Source organism: Sylvia atricapilla, chromosome 5 (genome assembly GCF_009819655.1).
Source record: "Sylvia atricapilla isolate bSylAtr1 chromosome 5, bSylAtr1.pri, whole genome shotgun sequence".
NCBI classification, from domain to species: Eukaryota; Metazoa; Chordata; class Aves; order Passeriformes; family Sylviidae; genus Sylvia; species Sylvia atricapilla.
The window spans coordinates 60,280,088-60,307,754 of NC_089144.1; the positions used below are offsets into that span (position 1 = coordinate 60,280,088).

A 27,667-nucleotide genomic window follows, 5' to 3' on the forward strand; every position below is an offset into this window, starting at 1 on the left:
ACCTTATTCTGCAACCAAATCACAAATTGCTTTTTTCTTTCTTTCAAATAATCCAGAATAATAAATTGGCAAAGTGAGTTCCTCTGGCATCTACTGGTGTTTCCCCTAAGACAAATGCATAAATTTTCTGAGAAGCTAATAAACTGCAAAACTGCCAGGGTTAATTAAAAGAGTTACTTGGAAAACCTCTGATATTAGATGCACAAGTTGCTGTTATGCACAAGTACACAAACCTGACATAAAAAATGAACATTAAAAAAGATTTCAGGTGGGGAACACTGAAGCTATCAAACACCATCTGGCTTAGGTCACTCCAGGTCTTGAGCACGCAGGAAGTGAGAATGTCCATGTGATCCCAGGCTTTTCGGGCAAGGAGCAGTCTATTTTCCTTGCAGGAAATATCAGAAAACTCAGTGGCATTTCTGAGACACCACCAGGTGCGCCAGCAGAGCAACACATATACAGCAAGGACAGAGAACTTAGATGTTGCTCTGGGAACATTGCTCCTGAGAGCAATGCCTGATCTGAGGCCGAATTCCAGCAAGACTCGGAGCTGGGAGGAAGGAGGGAACAGAAGTGGGGCCACAGCTGTGGCACAGATCTCTGGGTCTGGAAGGCCATGCTGGGATGGACACATGGCTGCAGTTACATCCAGGACTGCAGTAAGTGACTCCAACTGGTGCCTGGAGCTGCCATGCTGAGCAGGGCTTAACACCTGTGATGGAGCCAGAGCGTTCCAAGACCCACTGGATTTTCAATGCTTTACAATGTTAAGTGCAGAGGGATTTGAGAGAAGAGGCTGTAACAGAGACCTGACTGCTTTTAATAGACTGGCTTTTCACAAATTTTAGGAAATCAACCCTAGGTCCCCAATACTATCACAAGTTTTGGCTTGACCTTTGCTGCATACAGGTGCCACAGCTTGGCACAAATTATTCCTATTGCACAAACACAATCTCACAGGATGTTCTTGAATCTTTAAAGAACATGAGAACAAAATCAAAAGGAAAGCATTGAGATTAACCAGTGTTACGGCAGGCAAATAAATAACCAAATCATGTAGAAAAGAAGCCTTGCCAAGGGAATTCATACTCTGTTCTCATATTTGTTTTAAAGCTTTTAGAGGTGAAGGTAAACATTGGAATGTGTGAGTCCTGCACATCGGAATCCATTTGCGTGGGGCTCACAGGAGAACCTCGGGATAAGGAAACTGCATTCCCAGGGGATGATATGTACATGGGTTAATGAGCTCTGCAATGAGGAAAGCAAATATTTCAGTTCTTGCCTGGTCTTCCAGCAGTGTTAGACTGAAGTTTGCAGACTCGTGTTATCCCATGTGCTGTATAAATGGAATGGCTACATTTCTGCAGACTGTTGCTTGGAATAGCAATTTTTGTGAAAATTTGTCAAGCAAGTTGGAAACTATCACTTCAGAGCACTGAAACGAGGGCGCTGGCGGGACTACTTAGTCAACACATATGGCGCTGTGCTGTGATTTCCATTTCAGAGTGTACTAGCACTTATTCTCTGTTTTTCTCACAGCTGCTCACTCCCAGTGTTAGCACTCCCAGAATAGCCTGCTGGGCATATAAATAGGGTTCTCCCTCTGCCACACATGGCAGTGCTGCAGACTGTACTGCTCTCCACTTAATTATAAGGTGCTGTTAATGCCATTAAAATAGTTCTGTGTCTTCCTGTCCCCAAGAGGCAGAGACACCACAGGTTCCTGGGTTTGCTTATTCTCAGGGCTTAGGCAAAGAGTTGCATCCTAATTTAATTATCAGAGAAAGCAGTATGAAAAGGGGAAAAATAGTCTTCCTAATTGAAAGACCTTACTAACTCCAAGTATCTAACACATCATTTCCTTGAGGTTCAAAATGAGCACTCATTAAAGCAGCCTCACCTGTAAAGGAGAGATACTGCCTTCAAAGAAACCCTGGGCTTTGGGCAGCACAGTTATCCAAAGTCAACCTGGTGCTATGTCACCACCAGACCCTGACTCTACAGAACCATTTTGGGCGGCATCACATTTCCCAGCCAAGAGGGATGCTCAGCCCTGATGGTGCATCAAGTCTCTCTCCAGTTTCTGCAGCCAAGTCTTGGTGCCTCTCAGTTATTTCATAGTTCTGAAGTGTTGCACAGCCTCCCATGTCATTCAGTTGGGTTCCTGGCTCTGATCTGCTGAGACACTGCAAAGAGCAGAAATTGCTTCACTCCTCGTGAGGGCAACAGAGAAATGCAGTGAGAGTGGCTTAAAGTAACAGTGAGCTGAAGAGGCAAGATTTCAGGACAATATAGGTGCAAAACATTTTTATCATTATTGTTATTGTTATCGTCATCATCCACATTCTAATGCTGTACACATCACCATCATCCTTATTATTGACATTCTAAGAATGAGCACATAAATGAGGTACCAAGAAATACTGAAGCTTCTGCTTTCTCTGGTTGACATTTAATTTCTACTTTCAGTATGTCTCTGGAAAAAGTTTGAAAAGTGTGGTTGCTTTCAAAGTGATTTTCCTTTTTACATTTGGCAGATTCCTTGCCATGATGAACAAAGATGAAACAAAACAAAAAAAAAACCCAACCTGACAATCAATTTAAAATAGCTACTTGCACTGTCAGCTAAACTCAAGATTGGACTTTTTAAAAACTAAAACATTCCAAACCAAGATATTTTAATGGTCAAGAAATCCTATAATTTTACACAATAAATATGCTGCCCAGAAATGATGGGAAAAATGAGAATCATGTTTCCAACCAGTTGGCTAAATCAATAATAACACACAAATGCTCCCTCTGTTGGTTGATTTTCAAAAGGTATTCCAAATGCCACAGTAGCATCCAGTAAGAGAGTGTATTTTCTTTGGGAGGAAAAAAGCAAAACCAAACCAAACCAAACCCCAACAAAACTCCATATCCAAAATAGAAGCACACAAGAATAATATGTTTAAATTATTGGCAATCTGCAAAACAAAATTAATTAAATTTTAACAGCCATTAAGCTAAAATATTTGGATCCAGAACTAAATAATATACACACATCAGAATTCTTAAAATTTAATTTTGGAAGGTTTGCAGGCTAATTGCTTCTGGACCAGGAAAAGTGCTCCCTTGCAATGGAAATAATGCCACTCTCACTCTATTTTCTTGTGGAGCGAAAAGGCACTACTGTGTATCGTTAAGAAAACAGTTCTGTATTAGCATTGACAACAATATCACTAAGGAGGAATTTGGGAGTTCTGTTTATGCACATTAAATTTCCAACAAGTAGTTCTTCAGGAGCTCAAGTGGTTTTGTGCAGTGAGGAGCTTTCCTGAGCCTAACAATTTCCATCAAGGAAAAAAATTCTGTTTCCATGGAAACATCCGAGGTGGACCAAGCATGGATTAATCAAAATACAATGATGCCTTTTTTGCAAGGTACTAGGAAAAAAAAATCCAGTTTTAAGTGAACACCGCTGCTCTTTCCTTCCATTCACACTAGAAAGCATGGGAAATTCTCCCCAAATGTCTATGTGACACACAGTTTAATTAGCACAATAAAATGTTAGGTTTTCCTACATTTATAATTAGCATGTCATTCTGAGCTACAGCCAAGGATATATTAACATGAAAAAGAGAGAGAGAGAGTGAAATAAATAATTTAAAATTACATTTACATTCCTTTTTATTTGTTACTGGTTGTATCAAGTGGCTCTTCTTATGTTTAAAAAATTTTAGTTGCTTTTTCTGTATTCTTAGTACTGAAGGCTCATTTCTTGGTACTGAAGCTCTTCCTGATATTCAAAATCCAAGCTATGGGTTAGGAATATTTTTTCTTGTTGTTGAAATGAGTATGAATGATATTATATCATTCTCAGCTACCATCACAGAATTTTCTGACAACAGAATTTAGCTGCAAGTTCTGCCATTGCCCGGGGATGAACAAAAGACTACATAAAGCCAGCCTTCCTTCATCTATCTTCTTAACAAAGCAAAAAGAAACACAGCTCCATTTTTAACAGGGCACTTCCATTGAAGTGCTTCCTTTGTCTGTTCTTTGTGTTAAAAAAGTAGACACCTTTTGCTTATGACAAAAAGCTGAAGTTATTTTCTAATTACTCTGTTATCAGAAGATATAAAAAAATACTCTGTAGGTGTAAGAGTGGCACACAATAATACCAATACAACAAATGTCAAATAATTGTAAGCCCTACATTCGTACACAACAACGTGATACTAATGCCTGAGACAAAAATCCACTTCCACTTCTAATCCTACCTGAAAATGAAGCTCCACTATGAAAAAATGCCAGCAATAGCATTGGCGGGGTTCCACTTTTGTGCTTTTCAAAGGTTTGGTAGCAAATTCATGCACAGATTTTGCTCCTCTTTATTTTATTACTTTTCAGCAGGGATCTGAGAATCAAGCTGGGTTTTCCATCTCCAGCATCACCATTAGTAATAAAGGCTCTGTTGGCCAAATTATGATCACAATAATCTGTGTGTAGTCCCTCTGTTATTAAGAGATTTGCTCAGACGTTACTGGTGAAGAAGCCCCTGACTGGAAAGTGGCACACGTGGACACCTCGGTGCACGAGGAGGATGAGCCCTACAGGCTCCCACAGGTTTAAATGAAGTAGAAAGCAGCAAATGTTTCATTTCTATCATTCATTCAGGCAGATATGACTCTGAATCCTCAACAGCTCGGTTCGTGCAGCCACGCACGGCAGCAGCACGCCCTGAGAAGCAGGTGACAGTCAGTCAGTAATTCCATACATTGGGGCAGAGTCCATAACACTGTCTGGGCAGGTAAAGCTGCTTTCAGGGCAGTTTGTGGGCATCCTTCCCTGCTGCACACACAGCCACGGTACGTGCAGAAGGCGCTGCAGGGGCTGGCCACTGCAGGTTCAGAGGAGCCTTTGCAAGGGCACAGGCATGCAGAGAGGCACAGATGCCCACGGCGAGGTGCCAGCCGTGGGAGGTAAGGACATATGGAAACACAGCTTCCACTGTGGAGAAAACATGGCCACATGCCTAAGGCACAGGGAGGAATTAACTCTTAAAGGACGGCTAAGAAACTAGCACACTGGTTGTTGGAGGCCACGCTTCAAAGCCAGCTGTCAACTGGTGTGGAAAGGCACGAGCACCAGTGGCAAGGCAGTGGCACAGCTGGGTGAAGGGACAAACACAAGCCATGTGTCTGGGCAGCACGAGTTCCATGTGGCTCTGCATGTGCTGGGTGACACAGGGGCTGGGAAGCGTGAGAAAAGGCTGTTGAGGGACCAGGTGTAAGCAGGTCTGGGAGGTTTCCCTGTGACCCTTTTAGACACTTACCTTCACTCTGACTACACCAGTCCACCTCCCTCAGCAGCTGCTCCCTTTGCCACCAGCCTTTCCCCCTCTCTGCAGGGACACGCTGAGCCTTTGGGTGTGTGGCTGCACCAGTGAGGTGCAAGTGTGAGTGCTTCACAGAAACAACCTCTTTTACCCGCCTTTTGCAACATAAGCATGCCTAAAATGGCAGAGTCACTAAGAAGACACAAGAAAAGGCCACAGGTCCTTTCCCCTCAGCCACCTGAGGTGATGCAGGCTGTCTGGCCCCCACCTTGCACCAGACAGGCCTGTGCCAGCAGGGAAAGGTCAGCTGAAACCACAGTGTTAGGCTCACCAAACCAGCACTTCCTAGCATGACCTCTTCTTCCCCAGGAAATACTGAACTGCCCTGTAAATACCTCTTCAAAACAAAACTCTCCCTAGAATAGAGTATCCTCCAATAAAAATTTAAGTGGCTAAGGAAGTAACTTTCTCCTTTCTATCCATGACAGGCTGATACAAAACTTATTTTAAGGCTCAACTTTTCTCCATCTTTAACACTTAAAGAACAGGTTTCTTTATAATAGCACTACATGCCCGAAGCACAGAGATGGGGACGAGCTGCCTACCTCACCCGGGTGACAAGGGACATCTAGCGGCATCAGGGCTCCCAGCACCACCACCCCTGCTCGGCCTGCAGGGACAGCAGGCACAGCCACCTCACCTGTCCCCACGGTATCCCACCCCACCGCAGGGAAAACCCATGGCTGGTACAGGGAGTGACAGCTCTCTGCCTTCCCCAGCCTCACATCCCACCTCCGTGGACAGAACTGCTCTCCTTTGCATTCTCCTCTTTCCATCAGGTCTGCTCAGATTTTTCAGTCCTGCTCTCATTAATTTCCCCTAAAAACATAATAATATATTACACATATAACAATATATTTTCAGTAAGAGGCTGGTTATCTCGGTGGCAAAGGCCAGCTGTGAATAAGAAAGCATGGAGCCTGCTCCCTTTATTCAGAGAAACAAACTGCATCACAGAACTACCTGTCTGTGTGAAAGTAAAACAAATCCATGCATGAAGACTCTTGAAAATTGCGACCACATCTCCTGGAAAAAAACTTATTTTGTTTAATTAAAAAATAGTAAATAGTGGCATTACATGCAGCTTAAGTATTTACTTTAAAAGTCAAGACATTGGCGTTGGAACAGACCAGTACATACTCAAAGATGTGTGTTTAGATTAGATAATAAGAAGAAAATGTTTATTAAGGTTTCAGTTGCACAGGAGGCGTTCTGATGGTCCTGTCTGTCAAGGCAGCATCAAAATGCTGCTTTTATTTTTTTTTTTTTTTCTTTTTGCCTGGTTTAGATTTCCCTATCCAAACCCCAAAACACTACATGATTGAAAGAGTAACAGAGGGCTGGAAGAAGTGCTAAACCTGCTGGCTGTCCAAAGTTCTCCAGCTTTGATTTAAGAAACCTCTTGTGGTTGTGGTCCACCTGTGCCTCAGCCTGGACTTGTTACATATGTTTAAGAATAGCTGATTTATTAGTTTTCCTTTCGTGTCCTGTTCCAAAAATAATGAAGAACATTTGTGGCTGGGAGGAAGTAAAAAATGGCCTTTTGGGAGATGCAAGAAACCCACAGAAACCCTGACTCATCAAACTCACTTTCATTTTGTTTGGCTGCCTCCTATCCCTCTCTTTTATTTTTCCTCTGCAAAATTCCCCTGATATTTTCTCCCAGGTTTATTGCTTCAGCCATTCACTGTCTTTCTCCTTCCTCTGTAAAGCTCTTCTTGTTTCCTTTTATACTTTTTTCGTTCCCCAGTTTCCTACGCACAATATATGTCCTCTCTAGCGCCATCTCCTGTAAATACTGTAACTCCCTTCCCACAGGAAATATTTAAAGAAACAAACTTGTCTTTTGCATTTGCTGTTCTTCTTGGGAAAAGAAAAACAAATCACAAACAAAACCAAATTTTTCTATTAAAACTTTTCACTGAAATTCGAACAAAACTACACTTACATGTACAGCTGTAAATTATCTTCTTTTTTTAACCCTCCCCCCTTTTTTTCTTTTTTTTTTTTTTTTTTTTTTTTTCCCCCCGAGGAAAAGTACTGTGTGTACTCTGTGCAGAAATACATAAATCACCATCTCGTTTTCCCCAGAGCTCATTGTGGCCATAAGAGTGTCCCAAATACATAGTTAGCAAATTGCTGCCACAACTGAATGATTAAAGAATTTTAAGGGAGCACTTCATGGCACTGCACTGCTCAGAGCAGAAACCTTCTGCCCTCTTTGAGCAGCCAGCCCTGGGACACCAGGAGAGACACAGAGCTTTAAACCAACATCAAGCAATTAGAAATGTCGCCAGCAAAGGCAACTTGAGGCTTACCTGAGCTCAACAGAATATAATTTTGGCATGGAAAGAAAGACTAACAAACTGAGGTATTATTGCTAAGTAGCCAGACCGTCAGCAAAGGGGGCGCTGATGTGTTTTAGGCAGCAGTGCCCTCAGAATTCATCTCAGGGGATGGCAGGCCAGGAGCAGCAGCCAGCAGCTGGCACTGTTGCTCCACTGGAGAAGGGATGGGCAGCAGCAGCAGCCAGGAACGCAGCGGCAGCGGCAGCACGGGGAGCGCAGCCCGGGGACAGATGTCCCGAGCATCACCTGCAGGCACAGCCACGCCACACACTGCCTGCACATGAGCACCCCGCGTTAAACACACACTCTGTGCAGACATGTCACGAGAAAGGAGAAAAGATTTCCGTCCTGCATACAAATACCACCCTGGACGGGACACTGCAAGTGCAAATCTGATCTGTCCCTCGACACAGCTGGGAGAGCAGAGATGTGCTGCAGAAGAGCTGGGAAATCCAAACAGACGTGTCACAAAGTTGCAAATGACAAAGCCCTTCACAAAAGCGACAAGATACTTCCAAACTCACTCCAGGACCAGAAAATGGAAGATTTCTTCCAAGTAAGAGGGGCCAGCCTCTCCTGCAGGGGGTTGCAGTTTGCAGCGCTGCCCAGAGTCGTGACAGCTGGTGTAGATGAGTGAGCCAAGGCCAGAAGAGGGGATGCCACAATGGGAAGACAGCCCTTGCAGAACGTGCTGATATGAATAAAAAGGCTTTTGGTAATTTTTCTTATCATACTGCACAAGCCTTGGAAAAGCCACAGAACAGCAAAAGGTAAAATTAAATCTTGTGGTTTTACAGCTACCTTACCTGCTGCCCCCACCTCCTTCCAAAAACAAAACAAAACAAAATGAACTTCCAAAAACGAAACAAAACAAAATGACCCCAGCCAAGCAACCAAACAAAAAAAGCAATTAAACTACTTATACCTGTATATCAGCAACAGGGAGAACCTCACTGGGGAAAAATACCACCTCCATCCACAGAACTGCTCCTCTTGGATTTCAGTACATGTAGCACACGTCTTAGCAAAAATGTTAAATAAGGAAGAATATGTTGAGAATTAAATAGAAACAAGGTAAATTTAAAGAAATTAAAAGATAATCAGTTGGAAACATCTGGGAGGTGAGAAGGAAGGAACTTAAAAAACCAAAACAAAACAAACCCTACCACATTTCATTGTGAATCTGTGGAAAAGAAAACCACTTCAGTACTTCACATGGGGAATTTCATCCATCTCCAAGTGCAGGAACATGAAAGCTTATCTGAAGAAAGGGTAGGTGTTTGAGCTCTGCCTGTGCTCCCTGCTCAGCACCAGAACTATTTCATCACTGAGGGTTCCTCTGAAATCCAGGTGATGACTGGCCTTGAACACACAAGACAGAAAGGCAGGGAAAAGTGTGGTCTAAATGGATTAGATGGTTAAGGGCAAGAGGTTCTTAGTCTTTCTGCTGATCACTGGTTTGAGGAGGGGAAAAAGATTTCATGACAGGAGAGAGAGAAAGAAACAAAAAAAGATAAAGGACCATTGAGAAATAACAACGAAGCATTCAAATAAATTAATCTGAAGTTCCAAAAAGCAAACTAGCAAAGGCGCTAGAGCAGAAGTTTCCAAGTGCATTACGAACAAAATCCAAGAACAAGAAACTTTGTTTCATACATCAAAGCTTTGCCCAATAATATGCCACAAGAAAAACATAATGAGACAGCAAAATCCTTCCCTGCTGTGAATGAAGCAGCAGCAATTCCAGAGCACATTTCAGGGGGGCATGTATACACTGCATTTGGTTAAACAGCCTGAAAAATAAGTAATTCATTCCTTTATATTAAGAAAACTATGCATTTCCTAGACTGAGGAAAATAAAAGGAGGCAGTTTAGCAGTACATTACCATGTCTGCCTGTTGCAATGATCCTCATCGGGGAGGAGCAGCCCTTTGGGAGCTGCACCTGAGTTTCTCTACCTGTTATTGGCATAGCTTCAAAGATAATTTTGCCAGAGAGTTGTCTTTGTGTGAGTACAATCCCTCAGAGCAAGCTTACCACCAACTGTATAATTTTTACCAAGGCAAATCTTTGTAAATTCTAAAAGAAAACAGGATGATATTATTGATCCTCCTTTAATCTCCCTTCAGTATTTATATACTCTGTTGTCTCACACTGCTATCTATAGTTATATATATATATTCTCCTTAGTCACAGCAGCACATAAGCATCTAGATAAGGGCAATACAGTTTTGTCTCTTTTAGTTTTACCTCACACCAAGGCCCCAATTATTGTCTGAGGGGAGGTGATATATTATGCAAAAATCAATGCACTGCGTTGAGAAACCAGCAACTGACTTCTGTGTGTCTGTCTGCACAGCAGGGTCTCACTGCATTGTCTAAGCCATGGGTGTTTTACATATTCTTGGTATTCACATAAAAAACTCAAATGACAAGGCTTAAATTCCTTGTGGTTATGGTCTGGGGTCTCCACTTGCAGGGAGAGAGGCAGAATAAAACCCATCAGGCCTTTCAGGGAGGCTGCATCAGTTTCACACCAGTTTTGTCCATTGAAGCCCCACTACCATCACAGGGTTTGCTGCACAGAGACTAAGAGATGAGCTTTGCCTAAATCCAGGAATTAAACTTGGCAGTTTCTTTCACAAAGGAAAAATGACACAAGACATCTTTAATCTCATTTATGACTCTGCCCATCACTTTCAAGGAAGCTGCAGCAGTTTTCCTAGTGGAAAAACTAAATGCCTCTAGTTAAAAGCACCTTAAAATACCACCACTAGACATCCCCTTAGCTTCAGCCAACCAAGCAGAGGTACTCCTTTAGCCCTGGTGGATTCTTCCGGCCACCCTACGCAACACCAGCAGCCAGGGAAGGAGCAAGAACTCTCAGCGACTCCAGAGTCTCATGTTTTCTGGACCATATTAGCTGCACCCATTATTTATGGGCTACAATCACACCCCATGCTTAGGCGAGACATATAGCAATTGTCCACAGCTGGCTGAGGAGAACGGGTCCATTCAGGCCTGGTTGCAGCCTGTCTTTGCCTTTTTGACTGCCTGGGGAAAGCCACCTAGGTGTATCTGCCCCAGTCCTGATCCCAGCAGGTCTAGAAATTTCCTCTGATACCCTAGTGAAGAAGCAGAGGTCCAATGGGTGTGAGTCAAAGCATCTGTCAAGGGAGCAATGCCTGTGTATGCTCTCTGTGAATGGCCCTTACCTTTCAGAAGAGAAAATCTTACATTCCCCACATCCTGCCTGTGACATGAGGTTAGATAAAATATGTTTAGGAGGCATGGCCTGGCCTGTAGCCCAGCTGTCTGCCCACAGTAACCACACTCTTTCCTTATAAACAGGACAGTGTTTCTTCTGGGTATCTGGGATTTGCAGTTCAGCTTTATTCAGCTCACTAGAATGATTTTTTTAAAATTTTTTTTTGTTGTTGTTGTTATTGCCCTTAATAAATTTTCAAAAATCAAAGCAATGGCTGTGGAACACTGTTCAAAACCACTGATTTCTCTGCAGCTTTAATGAAACATGGAAAAATCAGCTTGAAGTGGGTTGTTTAGCTACCAGAGAAAGTTCTTAAGGAAACTTCTCTGAGAAATGCAGTCACCTTCTGAGATTGACGCTCACTTGCAGCTTATGTCATAGCTCACAGAACGAAATCATCACCATCACTTCAGGTACTTCAAGCTGGGACAGAAGGACCAGTTGAGACCTGAGGTAAGTTCTGCTCTAGCAGAGTGTCAGGAGAATACAGTTAATGACCCCAGGGAGGATTTTCTTTCTGGTCCCCAGTTAAAGCAACAACCACTAACCTCCTGCCTAACAGCTTTCACTCCTCATTCAATAACCTCTGTGTTTACATTACTCATCATGTAAATTGCCCAGACACAGTCACAAATATTCCATTAATAATCACCACAAGATCTGCTGTCTTGGTGTGCTCAGGTATTCCACAGCTGACTCTGCTCCACACCTATAATTGCTCACTCTGACCTGAGTGAGGCTGCAGAATCACTGCTGCTCCCGCTCTGGATGGATGGTGGATCACAAGCACCTACTAAGAAAACACAATTTGTTTGTAATAATCCTTCTCAGGTTCCTTCCATTCTCACAGAGTATCCAGGCCTTACCACTTATTAAATACTATCAGTCAGGACGCTCTTAGGTGCTTTTAATTTGTCCTGGTATGGTAGGAGTGGAGTTTTCTGTCTTTGGCCAGAAAGACCTCTGAGTCACCTTCTGAGGTGTGAGTTGGCTTTCTTCTGGTTCTTGCAGGAATTCAAACATTCTACATCAGAGCATATATAAAGTATACACAACGGAGTTTTGAGGGGGTTAGAGCAAAAAGTAATAATCTTTAAACCAGGTGAAGAGAGGTTCAGAAGAGGCGTAAGGGCCTATTTTCCACCAGTAGAGATGATAAAGCAGAGCACCTGGGGGTGGTGTGGGACCTTGAACGCTGGACATCCTTGAGGACAGGTCATGAAAACAGTCATGAGAGACATTTGCCTGCAGTTGATTCTCTTTCTGAACATGTGCCCAGCCCCATCACCTGTCTGTGGTACCAAAGGGCCACAGAGGGAACAGTCATGCTCCTCGAATTTAAAATGAGATATGTTCCTCTGGCTACTGTGACAATCACACTTAAGGAAGATGCAGAAACTCTCTCTTTCAGACCCCAGCCAGGGTTATTTTACAAGGACAACTTCCCAATCAAAAAGGGGGCAGAGTTAAACCATTTCTCTGCCAACTCCACCCTCCGTAAGCATATGCCAATCTCTCTTTGGACTTTGTCCCTGAATTGGAAAGGTAACCAGAAAGCATCAGATAAGAAACTGGACACATCAAAATAGTCAAACAAAGCCTGAAGGACTTTGACAATAAACACACATGGAGTGAAGACACTTTCACACAGATTCCTTACTTTGGTGTGTAGGAGGATCTACAGCAGGAATTTCATTTAGGAGAATAAAATACAACATTGAGAACTTTATAGCAATCTCTAGCCACTCTCTCTTGTACTTTTTGTACCACACACAGACTACAAGCTTACAGAAGTGTCAACTCTTGGGCACCATACCAACATAGGACGAGTGCAGGAACACCCTGAATGGTAATGTAATACAAACAGAGATAAGGAAAGAGGAACAACAGTGAACAAATGCAAATTCACTCTTGTTGACCAGAAAAACCCTGACTTGCTTCCTAGAGAAGCTATGGAGGCACCTGAACCAAAGAGGACTCCTGAAGCAGAGTTCAACATAGTGTTAGCCAAAAAATGTTGGCTAAATAAATTGAGTAAGAATGTCATCAACATGACAAAGCAAAAGATATCCAAAGAAGGACAACCAAAATGTTCAGCATACTCACGCCATTGCAAAAGGCCACTTAAACAAACTAAACGTAAAAACAGCTGTTTTAGCTGGTCAGAGAATTCACAGAGCTGTGTTATCAGTACAGCAAGGCCTACCCAGGGCCTGGGAATCATCCCAGTTCCAACCCCTCAACAAAATACCTCTCCTGGCAGAAGCTGGGCCAGAGATGCAGTGGTGCTGGTGGAAATGGGCTCAGCTGTCTCAGCCTCTGTCTCTTGGAGGTGTTGCAGCTTTGCTGGCTTAATGTGCTCACAGCACAGCAGCAGGGCTGCTGCCATGTGAAAAACATCAACCCACAGACACTTACACCAGGTTCCTTCAATGCACTCCTAAATTAGTCTGTAACCACAGTCTCCTCTGCGTTCCCTCCTAAATTGGATATGGTTGGTGTCAGGTCCATCCTTTTCCTTCTTTCCCCACTCTCAATCATGTCCACACAAACAGACACACTAGAAATTCATGCAATTCATTGTTTGTTCAGTGTAATTGCTTGAGTTCCACTTCCTAGCAGCATTCCTCAAGGCTGCTAGCTCTTCATAAGGTTAAAATACAGACTTCCATGCTGGTCAGTTTAGAAAGGGTAGAGTTACTGCTCTTCTCCCAGATAAACTGAATTTGCACACTGCAAAGCCCAGGTGGGTTTGCAATTGTAGCACTAACACACAGAAAACGGTGGCTCAGCTGGGAAGTCTTTCAGGTCTTGGTGTCAGAGAGAAACCCTTGGAATCATGAACGGAGTTATTTCTTTTCTTCAGCCAGATTTCTCTTCTGCCACTTGGATACCAGGTTGCTGCCTCTAGTCAAGTATGCAAATCTGAGCAAGCCACCAAAACAAGTGTTAAAAATCTCCCTGGAAATAAAAGTACTGCTTGTAGAAACTCTCACCTCCTTCTCCCACCTTCCAAGCAAAGGCTGCTCTTGCAGCTGGTAAGATGAGGCTCTCCTGGTGAGGTGGGAGCGGAAACACGACGGCTTATCGTTACTCACCGTCTTCAGTGTTTTGCTGAGTTAGGAAAGGACAGGACACCAAGCACATTCCATGGCACTCTGCCAAGCAGGGGCCCACAGGGTAAACAGAAAGTAATGTGCAGGATGCAAGAGCTTCTTTAAAAAAGTAAGAGGGGCACCAGATGGTCACTGAAATGATCCACAACAGGGGAATGTGAGCGAACATTTCAGGTTCTGTTCTAACACCTTATTAAACATACACGGATGTGTGTCTTAGGAGCAGGCTGCATTCTGGGAGAGCTATGTCAGGCTGAGATTTTGCAAATAATCCATCTCCTCCACAGTCCCTGGTGAAGTCACCACCTTAGCAACCAGCTGTCCTGCTCCTTCCAGTTGAGCATAATCACCCCAATCATTTTTTTTCCCCCTGATTAAACTGACTTGCAGTGCCATTACAGTAAATTACCACAAGCAGGTTTTGTTCGTTTGCTTTCTAACTGTGGACTCATATAACACAGCGTGCAAACCCTAACGAAGGGCATTTGTACGCCAGAGAGGGTCCGTACCACAGTTTAACAGAGAGCAGCTTTGTAAAGGGAGAACAAGGCTACTGCAGTGTGCTCTAGGGCTTTTACTTCCTATGGCCAGCGCCGGATCTCTGCTCCCTGTTAATGAACAGCTGCTGCTCATTGAGCCATCGAGGTGGTCCAGTGGGACAGGCCGCTGTGGGACAATTCGGAGGGGATGCACCGCATGCAAAGTCTCTCCTCTTATCTGAACCCTCGGCCAATGCCCAGCCATCCATGCACAACACAAAACTCAGGAAGTCATACAGCATCCCTTAGGTTTCATGCTTCTTAGTTCAAAGGCAGACTGGGCAAGAAAAGGGCTCTGCCTTTCAGAGAAATGAGCTCTCTCAGAGCCAAGACAAAAGCTGTGTCCCTTCAGATGGGGATTCCAGAAGAGCTTTTGGGCTATTATGAGGTCTCCTCATCTGGTAGGACATACAGGACTTCACTCTCCCATACAACAGCCTAATGTTCCTGTGATTTTCATTCAGAGTCAACAGACTCTTAATTACTTAATAGAAATACATTTCTAAAATTTGAATGTTGAAATGAAATTTCAAATGCCAGAAAATTTCATGCCCCTATCCTTGAGTTTCTCTACAGAGAACCATGTGTATTTGTTCTTTAAGAGGTCACAGGCTAAAATCTTGGGAGCTGCTATAAGGCACCACAAACTGATATAATAATGAGCCTGGGTTCAGTGAGGCGCAGCAGAGACTGCCTGGAGTTCACTTTGAAAAACCAGGTCCAGGAAAAATCTTTTCCTCTTCACCTTTCTGGAAAGGAACCAAAGCTTATCAAGCTTTGTCTACCATGATTTTCTACAAGTTTAAACACTACATCGTGCATTTTTTGGAGGAGGCATAAAAATGATATATTAATCGCAGTCTGCTCTTAATTGTTTTTCTTAAGCTAAAATAACACAAAGGTCAAACAAAACAAAGCAAAACCAAAACAAACAAAAAAACCCCCCATTTCAGGCTGAAATAAGAGTCCAGGCACATACAGTAGTTTACTGGAAACCTGCTTAAACACACAGCTTCAATTAAAAGGGTATAGCTGTTTTTTTACACAAACCTCGAGAGACAGCCTTGCCTAGGAATTGGGACAGGGACAGGGGGTTGAAGGCCAGCCCAAAGAAAACAGCCATGTGACCACATAACCTTTTGGGCTGTCCTTTTCTTCCCAGCTAGCTGTCCATCCTGTCTGGGAACCTGGCTGCCTCCCTAAGCACACGTGAAGAGTGAGCCATGCTCCCAGCTGGTGTGCTGCAGCTTCACTGGCTTCACGACAGCTTCAGTCAAACCCTCCTTATCTTTTTTCTCTCTCCCTTGGAAAAGCAAATAAAACCTCCCAAGCCTCTCCAAAGCCATTTGCCAAGCAGAAATGAGGCAGAAACCCCTAACAGAAACATTGCCGCAAACTAGATTATTTACAGGTTCAGGAGAGAGAAATGCAAATATATACACAGCAATTGCTCTATCCCTTTAGTTTCTATTTTCTCGCCTTTATGTTTTGACACAAGAAATAGCCAGCATGTGACAGTAAGGTCAGGGTATCTCTGGTTACAGCAGTGCATAAGAAGCGTTGTTCTAGTAAAACGACACTGTGCACAAGCCACATTATATAAAAAGCAAAGGAGGCACAGGCATAGGACATGAAGCACCTCAGACATTACACTTAATTGATGTGACCACTGCTACAGGTCCTGCCCAAAAAGCAGACTCTTAGCCCATGCTGAACTTGGCACTGCCATTGCAAAACAATTAGGGATAGCTGGAGAGGCAATCCCACTCCTGCAGCTGCTGAGCTCATGCAGCCTGGGTCCCCACGCACAGCTGATCTCTCCCGATGTACTGCAGGGTGCCCACACGCCTCACAGACTTCTAGTCTGGGCAGATAATGTGAACAGAACTAGGCAGCAGTGTCAACATCAGCCACAGGGTAGGAGGAGAGTGAGTAGGTTGTCCTTACCCAAAGGTTTGTGAGGCAATCACTCGTCCTGCTCTGCACAGCACTCCTGCCAGTGCAACACAGCAAACATCTGCTTTGGTTTTTGCAGGTGTCTGTACAAGATTTCACGTCCTCAGAGTGTCCTTCTCTTTTCTGTTTGGTTTGAGTCCTCAAACTACTGATTTTCACCTGGTTCCAAAGAATCAGTGAAAAAAGTCAGTGTAGGTTGGATGAATGCAGCATAGACTCCCCAGAAGGTTCATAAACTTTTCACTAAGTTGGCCAGAGCTTCAATTTTCTACCACAATGCCTGAAAACAACTTGCCTGCTTTCCCATTCCATCAGGAGCCTATTGCACAGCTCTTACACTGATATTGCAGCAAGGACCTTTTGAAGCTACTGATTGGCATGTCTTTTCTGTTTATTTTCTAATAAAAAAGAATCATATGCTCTAAACTTTCTAAAAAGCAACTGTGCCGGCACTCAGCCACAGAGGAAAGTACTGCAAAAGCCCCTGGTGCTTTTACTTAACAATAAATTCCGACAGCTTTGTTTACAAATGGGAATGACCTTTCATTCCACTAACTTTTTAAAGACAATCTGGGAAAATTTGTTAGTCCAGAGGCAAATACATTCTCCGAGCAAAAAACAGGCCTCTGATCCCTTTTACTTATATCCAGACATTTCAAAAGCAGCTCAGTAGACATTTTCCAGTTTTCATTTAGTGAAGGATTATGATGGTTTATACACTGATCCCGTTCCCATTAAAATTAACCGCATCCCCACCAATATCACTAGGAGGAAAAGTCAAAAGGAGTGCTTAAAACTGTGTGCTCCTACCAAAAATCTCAGCTTTTTCCCTCACAGCTTAGATTCTCCCTGGACCCACAAATCAAGTTTCCATAGCATCACCACAGCAACAAAGTGCAAGAATTTACCAAAACCTCTCCAAAAATCCCAATTTGCCTTTCCCCTCCCTCCCCCTTTTAATACAACCTTTGAACTATACTTGTGCAAAAGACCAGAAGATACTTCTTAGAGGTATAATCAGATAAGAACCATCTTCAAATCCTATTCCCAACACCTGCAGGTGTTGGGAAGCACTTTATAGGACCTTTTTCCCAGAAGAAGGACTTAAATGGCTGTAAGTTCCCAGCCCCAAGAAAGGTCTGGCTGGTGAGAAGCAGGATGAACTTTGGCAGTCGCACAGATTACAGCACTGGAGGAGAACATAAAGGAGAAAGTTTAATTATTTTTTGTGACAGATTTCAGCAAAGGCACACTCGGGTGCTCTCCTCCCATGATTTAACTTAATCACCGTTTCTTTTTTCTTGTTTTTCTTCTCACTTTCTACATCTTTAAACATTGGCCAGGAGGGGAGCAGCCCTGGCCAAAAAACTCACAGAGGCAGGGGCTTCAGGTCTACATCCAGGTCCAGCTGAGCTGAGGTTTGAAGTCAGTTGCCCCCTCACCTCCCTCCCCAGCAGACAGGCATTTATCTCCTGCAATTCCCCCTCCTCAGGTTTCTTCCCACCATCATTTGCAAAACTTTCCTTTTGCTTTGATGAAAAATCAAAACCAGATTTGCCAATCCTTGCTTTTTCATGAGGAAATCTTCCATCACCATGACCTGTCAATCCCAATTGTTGCCTTATTAATATGCAAGTATTTCAAGGGTACAGTCTGTCTCACCAGCACTGGAAATTAAGGTAGGAATTGTGGAGCAAGGTCACAACATGCAACACAATGAGGATTTAGATGAGGAGAAAATTTGGACTGTCAAGATTAATACAAGTATGTTTCTATAGTATAGATGATGATTTCTGCAGAACAGAGAATATTTCAAAAAATGAAATTGTCCTGCAAAGAACAATAAATGGAAAAAGTACAAATAGGAGGAGACAAAAAGAAGAGGTTTGTAAAAGAAAGGGACCTTTGAAATACAATGGCAGGCTCTAGTGAATTTAAATACCAGCCTGCAATAAACTCCGTGTAACATGATCCCTGAACATAGCCCAGCTCTTAGGGAGGTTTCAGCTAAACTTTCCAGGCATATCTCTTCAACCTTGTCTCTGTCACATAAACGAACTGAAATGAACATATGTTTTTAAGTTTGTTTCTAAAATAACCAGACCGAAGCAGAAATACTGCACTGCCCACACTAATTCTCCCCCCACCTTCCTCAGGGGAGAGAGCGGAGAAAAACCATGCGTGTTAGTCACATCAGATGAAGTGCTACAGTGACGAAGATTTATACAAAACAGAGACAAAAAAAGCCTGTCAGGTCCCAGCTGCGGGTGAGCAATGAGCTGTGAGGCCATGAAGGTGACATTGTGCCAAGGCCCGCTCACCTCCAGCCTTGCCGGGCTCCCCAAAGCGCACACACCAGCCCTGCAAGTGTGCAGCAAACCACCAGGCACACTGCAGGGACGTGTCAGCCTTCTGCAGCACGCAGAGCTGAGGATGGGCACCAAGAGCACCCTGGAAATGGATTGCTGGGGGGGAAGGTATTGCTGCCCCAGCCTCTGCTGCCCTTTCACTGACAGCACGCCACATCCAAGCCACTGTAGGTAACAAAGAGATGCTTTTGCCCTTCAGAGGATGCTACAACAGTCCAAAATGTGCCCTGACAGGCTCACATCCATAGATCGCGGATGTTGGAGTTGTAATCAGAGTAAGAACTGAAAAGAAATTATCCCTGGTATAAACAAAGGCTTGTGGATGAAGGGATAAGGAGCAGCCCTGAGGAGGACTTTGGGGCACTGGGGGATGAAAGGTTGCACATGACCCAGGAGTGTGAGCTTGCAGCCCAGAAACCCAAGTGCATCCTGAGCTCCACCAAGATTCATATTTCTCACACGACTGCAAGTACAACGCTACCTAGGAAAGCAAACTGTGACTGCATCTACAGCCACCCATCTCCTTTTTACCCTAGACACTGAGCCCTGCAGATCCTTTCCCTGTCATGGGCTGCTTTGCTCCTTGAAATGTAGGCTGAATGCTCTCCATGGGAAAAAAAAAAAAAAAAAAAAAGGACATTTACGCCTTACGATAAGGGGAACTACATACCTGAAATGGAAGCTTGTTTTTTAATGAAATTCAATAATTCAGATGTATGGATTTTCTAATAATCAGTATTACACTCACAGAAGGTCTCATTTCTCCGTTTGGAGACTTGAGGGTTTTAAGAAAGGCTTATCTGAAGGGAACATCATTAAATTGGTAGAAGAACCCAAACCCTCCTGTCTAAAATGTCACTTAATGAGGCTTCAGTTAAGATTTAAAATACTTCTGTAAATGAAGGAAGATAGGAAGAATTAATTTCTGCTTTAGAGATTTTATTCATTGTCTGCCCACAACAGTACTGTACCATAACTAGCTGAATTTCTGTCACAGAATAGGCTCAGCATCAGCAGAGAATATTTAGCAATTTACTTCTTAAATGGTTAAAAATTTCAGGATCTAGCACTTCAAAGGCACTTTGACTACAATGGAAAAAATTTACTTTGTAAAATCTTAGAAAGCTCAAATTGGCAATGTCTCTTTAATTAGCTTTAAAACATTTAATAAAAGTTTTATGATACAATCCTACCCTACAGCCACCATTAATCCCATGTGGCTGTGAGAGATATCACGCAGTCTACTAAAGCTGGAAGAGAACATTTTGTTTTGTTTCCCATCTATTAGTGTTTACTAAACCAATTACAGGAGATTTAACAAATCATGTCGGAAAAAGAAGCTGCTGCAAGCTCTCCTTTCTTGTTATGACAGGCAGTCCCATGTCTTATTCTGTGTTCTAGCCCCAGCTCTGCCCCAACAGTTGTTCCAGTCTTATGCAAACAAGGAATTTTTCACTTCTTACTATTTCCTAATCCCAAACTGGATCACCATCATTTGATTTGCAAAGATGCTACACAACGCCTCAGAGAGAGATCATGTTGTCTCACTGCACAAGATGACAGAAGGCACGGAAAAGTGGTAGGGCAGAAGGATGAGACTTTGATAAAATATAGATATTTGGACATAGGCTTGAGTAAAAGCTGACAATAAAGTTTCCAAGGCAAGGTGGCATGGAAGGTGTTATGGACGTGATAGCCTGGTAGAGCTTGGCAAAATATGATAAGCATGTCTCACAATACATCAGGAGATTTCTCAACCTGCCAGTGTACATGCAAACATCAAAAATTCAGTGGAAAGAAAAGCAGAAGGTGGAAAAAGAATTCTGTCTGCAAAGCAACAAAAGAAATGGCCATTGCAAATTGAGAGCCCACTGAGAGGAAAAACCCACCCTGTGATCTGCATGCAGCACCTTGGTACGAAATGTGGAATGAAGAGCTGAACATAGCTGTAAATCCCACCAGCCCTGGTAGAACCTGTGCTCATAAAGCACGAGTGTCAAGTGAGGCTTCACATCCTTTGGCAGCATCACTCTGCTCCCACCAGCATTTCCCTCCTCCTGGGCTGCCAGCTCCAGGACAAGGACTAACCCACACAAAGATGAGTTTATCTGGCCTTTTAAAGCACGCTTGCACACTTTAAAAATCATGCAGACAAGTTAAAATGCATCAGTGGGATGTTTTAAAGCCTACTCTTCTAAATTCCCTGTTCCTTTGGACACAGAGCATTGCCCACTAGCAGGTAGCACCAGCAAAACCCACAAGATCATCTGCTTTTAAAGCATCCACGGGAAATACCTGCAAGTAAAGAAACCAGCAAGAGGTCAGACTTTACCTGTGGGGTTCTCTTTACAAGCTAATAGTTTCCTCCTCGTGATGTTGGCTCCTGCCCAAGTGAGATGTATTTCAAAGGGAGAGATTCCCCTGTAGGGACTTGAATCTGGAAGTGCTGTGACCGAAGGGGACTGGAGACCTTGGGACCCTCCAAGCTTATGTTGTTTTCATTCTTTTGAACAGTAAAAGACACAGAAGAGAGATTGTAAGTGCCTGGTCCCTGTTATTTTACCTTGCAGCCATTTGACACGTGGTGTGCTGTATGAAAATGATGTGCATTCTTCATGCTGTCCCGACTGCAAGAAGGTGCTGGTGCAGCCCTGCTGCAATTAGTCACTAGTGTCTGCTTGCTGCTGGAGGCAAGGAAAGAAACAAAGTGCCAGTGAGGCTCCTAAAGCAGGTAACATGGAAAACAGCTGTTTACCCAGTGCAAGGAAGTAAAATGATCATTCATCAGAGCTGAACAAAGAACGCCTGAGATGGACCCAAAGGAGCTGTGCGAGGTTACGTGTCAAGTAAACATGGGAGTTGGCAGGAATAGTGGTGGTGCACTGAGGTGAATCCCTGACCAAGTTCTGCATTAAAAAGAGACAAGGGAAATACCACATTTTTGGAACATGCTAAGATCTGGTCGTGAGTCTGTCCCAAGAGCCTGATTCAAAGTAAGGGACTCTCAGTGAGTCCCTCCCCCCTGAATCGAGAGTTAAAAAACCCCCAAACCTCAAGCTCTCAAAGCACCTGAATTGCACGATAAAGGCAGTATCCTCCCACAGTAGCTATCCCTATTCTATCCCTCCTGCCTCCCGAGGGGCTGTGAGTGCTCTTTCCGAGCTGCCCCTTCTGGCACTGCTTACTTAGCCCTGGGGGCACCACACAGGGCATGTCCCACCAGCATCAGGTGGATGGCATGCTGGAAACCATGAAGACTTAGATTTCCAGGATGCCAAAGGATTGTACTGGACAGGATCAAATAGCAGGCCAGACTAACTGAGGTGAGATATGAGGACACTTACTCAGGGCCAAAGGTTAATGCCTCCCCACATGACAAGGGCCGATATCTGAGGAATCCAGAGGCCACCATGCAGCTACCGACCTTTGGCTGGGGATCTGAGAGGCAGTGCTCACCAGCTTCCAGGTCAGTCATGTGCCAGAGCAGACAGTCAGGAGTGAAAACTAAGACACTGTTGCTAGAAGAAAGTGATAGATCAGTACACAGTGTCAGGAGGAGGAAATAAGCTGGCTTCTGGCTCAGTTTGCTGCAAGCAAGCCCTGCTAACACCAAACTTGAGCATGAAGACAGTGCCCAGAAGAGAGCAGGCTCATGTGACAGTGCCTGCATAAATGACAGTGGTAAAGCACTAGAGCATTACCTTTCCGAAGGATTAGGAGGATTACTCTTTCAAACTGAGCATCTCTTTCCCTTTCCCAGGATTTTCTGATCCTCCAAAGGAGTTCCTCATGCTCCACAGGGATTTTCAGCCCATAAATAACACTCCCGGGATGCTAATGGATCAACTCAAGCTCCTGAGGTAGACAACAAAAGGGAAAAGGATGTATTTTAGGGGTTGTACTGCTAGTGCCAGCCCCTCTCCTGTTGTGCCATGGAAAACACGGTGGTGCTATACAAACAGCCTGGCTAATTTGGCTCTCATGTTGTGAAATTTTGCTTCCTCTACTCTCTGTGTGGCGGCTGCTTCTGGTACAGCATCCAGCACAGCTTCACTTAGTGACTACAACCCAAACCAGGTTTAAACTGCTGAGCAGGCTCTGGCTATTTGTACAGCCACTCCCCCTGGAGGAGCACCCCTCAGCACCCAGCACAAGGGCTGTGGCAGTGGCATTCCAGGGGATGCCATAGCCTGGGGCTCTGCACCTGTCCTAAGGTGGCATGGGGACAGGGATGGGCTGGGATGGCCACTGGAGGATGGTCCCTCGGGAAGCCCCTGAGCCTCTGTGCAGCGTGAGCACATCCCCACAGCCACAGAAGTGGTGGGAGCATAATCTGGAGCAGCTGCTGGCATTCTTCCTGTACCCCAGGAGCGATCAAAGGTTTGCAGTGGCTTCACTTTTCCAGTGTTACTAGAAGAAATGGAACAGCATCAAGGATACATCGGAATTTCCCTTTTATCACAGCTGTAGCCACAGAGCATTTATAGGAAGCAGAAGGGATAAGTGACCCAGCCATCAAGTATTTTCCGAAATCTCTCCTCAGGCACAAGTGGTAGGCACATTTTTCTCCCTGTCCTCATGCTCTCCTTAGGGATCCAGCAGAAATGCTGTACCAATGCTGGAAAAGTCAGGCCAGATGAGGTCTTTGGAGGACAGATACTGCTTTGCAGGTCTTGCAGTGAAGAGTTTCACTAAAAGTCTACATATATCATATTCCCACCACTGCCAAGCTGTAAGTCTTGAAAGTTTGAAAGCCATCTTTGGTCTTTTAAAGAAGAATTTACGAAGGACTAGACCTTAGCAGTCATAAAAATTATTGAAAAAAAAAAAAAAAAAAAAAAAAAAGTACTTAAGTGTTTCATTGTTTGCCAAGTAGTTTACATGCACCAGTGGGAGCTAAGGAAAAAAAGGTGTTTGCATAAAAACTGCTAGGAATGCCCATTACATCACACTTTCAAACAAAGCCCAGGCTGTTATCCTGGCAGTGATCAGCCTCATTGTGCAACAAACATCACCAAAGGGAAAAGATCACAAATGCTTCCATATGAGGAATCCCTTGGTCACTAAATGAAGGAATCATGCAGGCAGTGTAAGGTACCCCTCATCAGGTGCTCTCGAGAAGTATATTGTAAGATATATGTGATGATTATTGTGATAATCTGTGAAAATAGAATAAAAAGATGCTACATTTTTTCTAGAGAAACCAGAAAAGTATTCTCCAGTTCAGCTTATATCCTTTGTGGCCGAAGTAGCAAGAACTAAAAAAGCAATCTCACTTCATGTATAGCCCCTCTACTAAGCATACACAAACCTTGTTTCTCAGAGTTTAAAAATGAACCTAGAAGTTTTCCTTCATATGTATTAGTTAATTATAGGTAGTGGCAAAATAGAAAATAAATATTAGTCTTGACACATGCAACCAAAATCTTGAAGCTAAATAGTTGAAAATAGGCAAGTAGATATTCCACATGCAAGACGGACACATGCTATTTTATGTGAGTTATTAAAGGACTAGGCTGAAAATATGCAGACTTTAAGACCGTGTTTTAAGAAATTTTAACTAAAAACACATGCAGAGTATGCATTCTAGCAGATAATTACACAGAGTGGAGCACAACTCATAGAGAAAATAGAAACTGTAGCAACATGCATTTTTTATCTAACAAATACAAGTATTATAAAAGTACTTGCAATTTTCCCTTTTATAAAAAGCTCATTTTTAGGCACTACAGGTCACTCACCTTTAGAATCTCACTTACCTAAATCTACAATGTGTAAACACACTTATATCAAGAAGATTCAGGAAAATACTATTTTTAACATGTTCTCTTGTCCGGAACAAGTTAAAAAAAAAAGAAAAGGGGGGAGGGGGGAAGGGGGACAACCCATGAATGTCCAAGAAAACATGAAATCTAAATGATGACAAGGCCAGTCCTTCTCAATGACTCTTTCTCCTTCCTTCCAAGAACTGGGGATTCTATATTTAAAGGCCTCACACATTTTCTGCTGTTCCCAGGGTACTTAGCAATTTGAGATAAAATGAGTAAAAAGGTGACCTCTTTACTTTAAAAGATCCCTGACCAGTTTTGCCCAGGTAAGGAGGCCGTTAAATACTTTCTTTACCTGAGATTTCAGCAAGTTTTAAACAGCAAGAATCCTCAAATGTCTAACCCACTTTTCCTGCAAAAAACTTAGATCTAATTTTTTTTTAATCTGCTTTATTTGTGTGGAGATTCAGGGGGTGGGGAACAGAACACATATAAGATGCTGCTTTTGAAATCCCTGCTCTTTACTTAGGTTTGAGATGACTAATGCAATTCTAAAACCCTGCACCATCAAGACATGAATCACAAACCTACCTTAGTTGCTTCTGAAGGTGTTTTTGTGCGATTTATGAGCTTCACAAGAGAAGGCAGACTTGTGTTGATAGGATAGCAGCACTCGTTACTTGCTAGTCAGGCCAGGCTGAAACTTCATTGTTTTTGTTTCCTAGAGAAAGAACTGAGATCACATCTGCATTTTATAAAAGCTCCTGAATTGTTACTGATCGACAACGACCAGCAGCCAACGTTTTGCCTCCAGAAACTTGTGTTGTTTTGCAGTCAGAGTTGCTAGATACCGTGTCCTCGTAAAAAGTCTGGTTAAGTCATTTAAGCTCTGAAATTTAGAACTGCGCTTCCCTGAACAGTTAACAGAAATTATTACTAACAAGAATTACATGTGACAGGCTCCAGGCTCCATTATTCGGCTTCCTTTGTTCTTTAAGGGATATTATCAACTAGAAAACCTGCTAGTATTTCTAGATTCTATGTAATAAGATTTTTTTAGTTAGTAACTTGGATTACTTTAGTTAGTAAAGGGGGAAAAATGCATTTCCCTATTTGTTTTCTGGGGTTTAATATAAAATCTGCAAAAGCGCTGGAACAGTAGGGTAGGGAGCTAGAGAAGCTATATGGGACTTTAAAAGCCTCGTATAAGAGGCGTTCACACCATTTGCTGTCAGTTAAGGTACAGGAGTGGAGGGAAGGACTTGTAAAACCCTCTGTCTCTCTCTGATTTCTCAGGCAAGCACATTGGCTAGTTTTGTAAGGACCAGTCTAGCAGTGAAGCTAGAAATGAAGTGACTTTTTTCTGTTACCCTGATGAGTGCTGAGGGCTTCTGCCTGTGGCAGGGCAGGAGTGCCTGGTGTGGCTGGCTTGCCTAGCAGCCGATGGACCACTTTGCCTGCCTGTTCCTAGAAGCACAAGTCCTTCTCCTGCCCAAGCTCCCCGTTCTGTGAACTATGGCAAGTCCATCAATCCTTCTTTCACAGTTGTCATTGAAGGCTATCACATATCAGGCTCCTGTACCCCTGCCAGAGAGGCTCCTTGCACTTGCTCTTCTCCCCGGGACAGGCACCGCAGACACAGTCGTGCTTTGCTTAGCTCAGAATCACGCGCAGCTCCGGGCACGCGTTGCTCTCTTGCCAGAGCACATGAGTACACTGGATGTGCTCTGAGCCCAAAGCAAATGTGCCAAAACTGTGCCTTAAAACTACTCAAAAGATGCTGGATTGAGAGAAAGTATGGAAAAGCATGTTGTGGAGTGGACTTGGAGCACAGAAGTTGAGGGATAGGAATCAGCCGCTGGGCAGCAGAGCCTCTTCATGGAGTGCTAGTATGGGACTGGAGACAAGGAGGTCTCTGAATGCCCTCTGCCACATCAGACTTTCTTTACTCACCCCATTTCCATCTCTCCATGTGTTTGCTCCTCTGTTGGAAATACAGCAGAATGATGGCTATAGCTTAGACATGCAGCTGGCAGTGGTGCTTGGCACAGAGAGAGGAGATCGGAGCTGCTCCTATAGCAAGAAAGGGGTAATTAGTTACATGGGAACAACAGGGGGGCATGGACGCATGGGCATTCCTCCCTCCTGCAGGTACCCACAGCTCGCAGCAGCACACAGACAGGGTCTAGCAGGATGAGCCTGCCTACGTTAACTAGAGCCAGGCTTCAGCTTCCCTGCCTTGAGATGGAAGCCAGCCACCTTACAGGTAGCTCTTTGCACTGTGTTATCCAGGTAAAGTACATGCTCTCAGAAAACCTCAGTCACACTCAGTCCACTTTCCACTTTCCAAGGAACGTTTCACACACACCACAGCATCTTGCCTTTGTCCTGCAGGACATCCTAACTATCTAGAAATTCCTGGGTTGAGATCTAGCTGGTTTGCACTTAGTCCTGAACTTCTTGGAACATTGTTAAATGTGGAAGTGGCACTTTTTCCATCTTCTCAGGAGACTCTTGCAAATATCTAACCAGCAACACTATAAAAGGGTCTCGTGGTAGGGTATTCTCCAGGTAGGTTTCCAGTCCTAACAGCAACTAACCCTTTCTCTGAATGCAAACTGGTGCACACCTGTTGATTGCAAGAACTGCAGAGATAACTTATCATGATGGATCCATTAACTCCTCTTGGAATTGCATAACCTGATGAACTATTACCATGCACAGAAAGCCAAGTAGCGTATTAGAGGAGATAAAATAATCTGCCAGGCAAAGACCATTGTTATGGCTAAGGAATAATGTTCTCCGAGGGCTTAATTTCAGGTTGATGTAGGATGAGATAAAAGACCATGCACTTCCAGACCGAATGGGGAGAACTCAGCATAGATGTCACAAAGCAGGTGGCTCAGGACAGGGAACATCT

At 43.7% G+C, this 27,667-nt stretch overlaps 1 long non-coding RNA gene across 2 annotated transcripts; it reads right to left on the minus strand.

Annotated features, from left to right (window-relative positions):
• Positions 1 to 752: 752 nt before the first annotated feature.
• On the minus strand, positions 753 to 26,973 carry LOC136361641 (uncharacterized). 2 transcript variants are annotated; one of them, XR_010743668.1, is made up of 5 exons: positions 26,701 to 26,973; positions 25,339 to 25,468; positions 22,681 to 22,834; positions 21,312 to 21,482; positions 753 to 2,189 (listed from the first exon to the last, which is right to left on the minus strand). It is a non-coding gene; the product is annotated as an uncharacterized lncRNA (long non-coding RNA). The 2 variants fall into 2 exon arrangements; XR_010743667.1 differs by lacking the exon at positions 26,701 to 26,973 and having other exon boundaries at positions 25,339 to 25,713.
• Between the last annotated feature and the right edge of the window lie 694 nt (positions 26,974 to 27,667).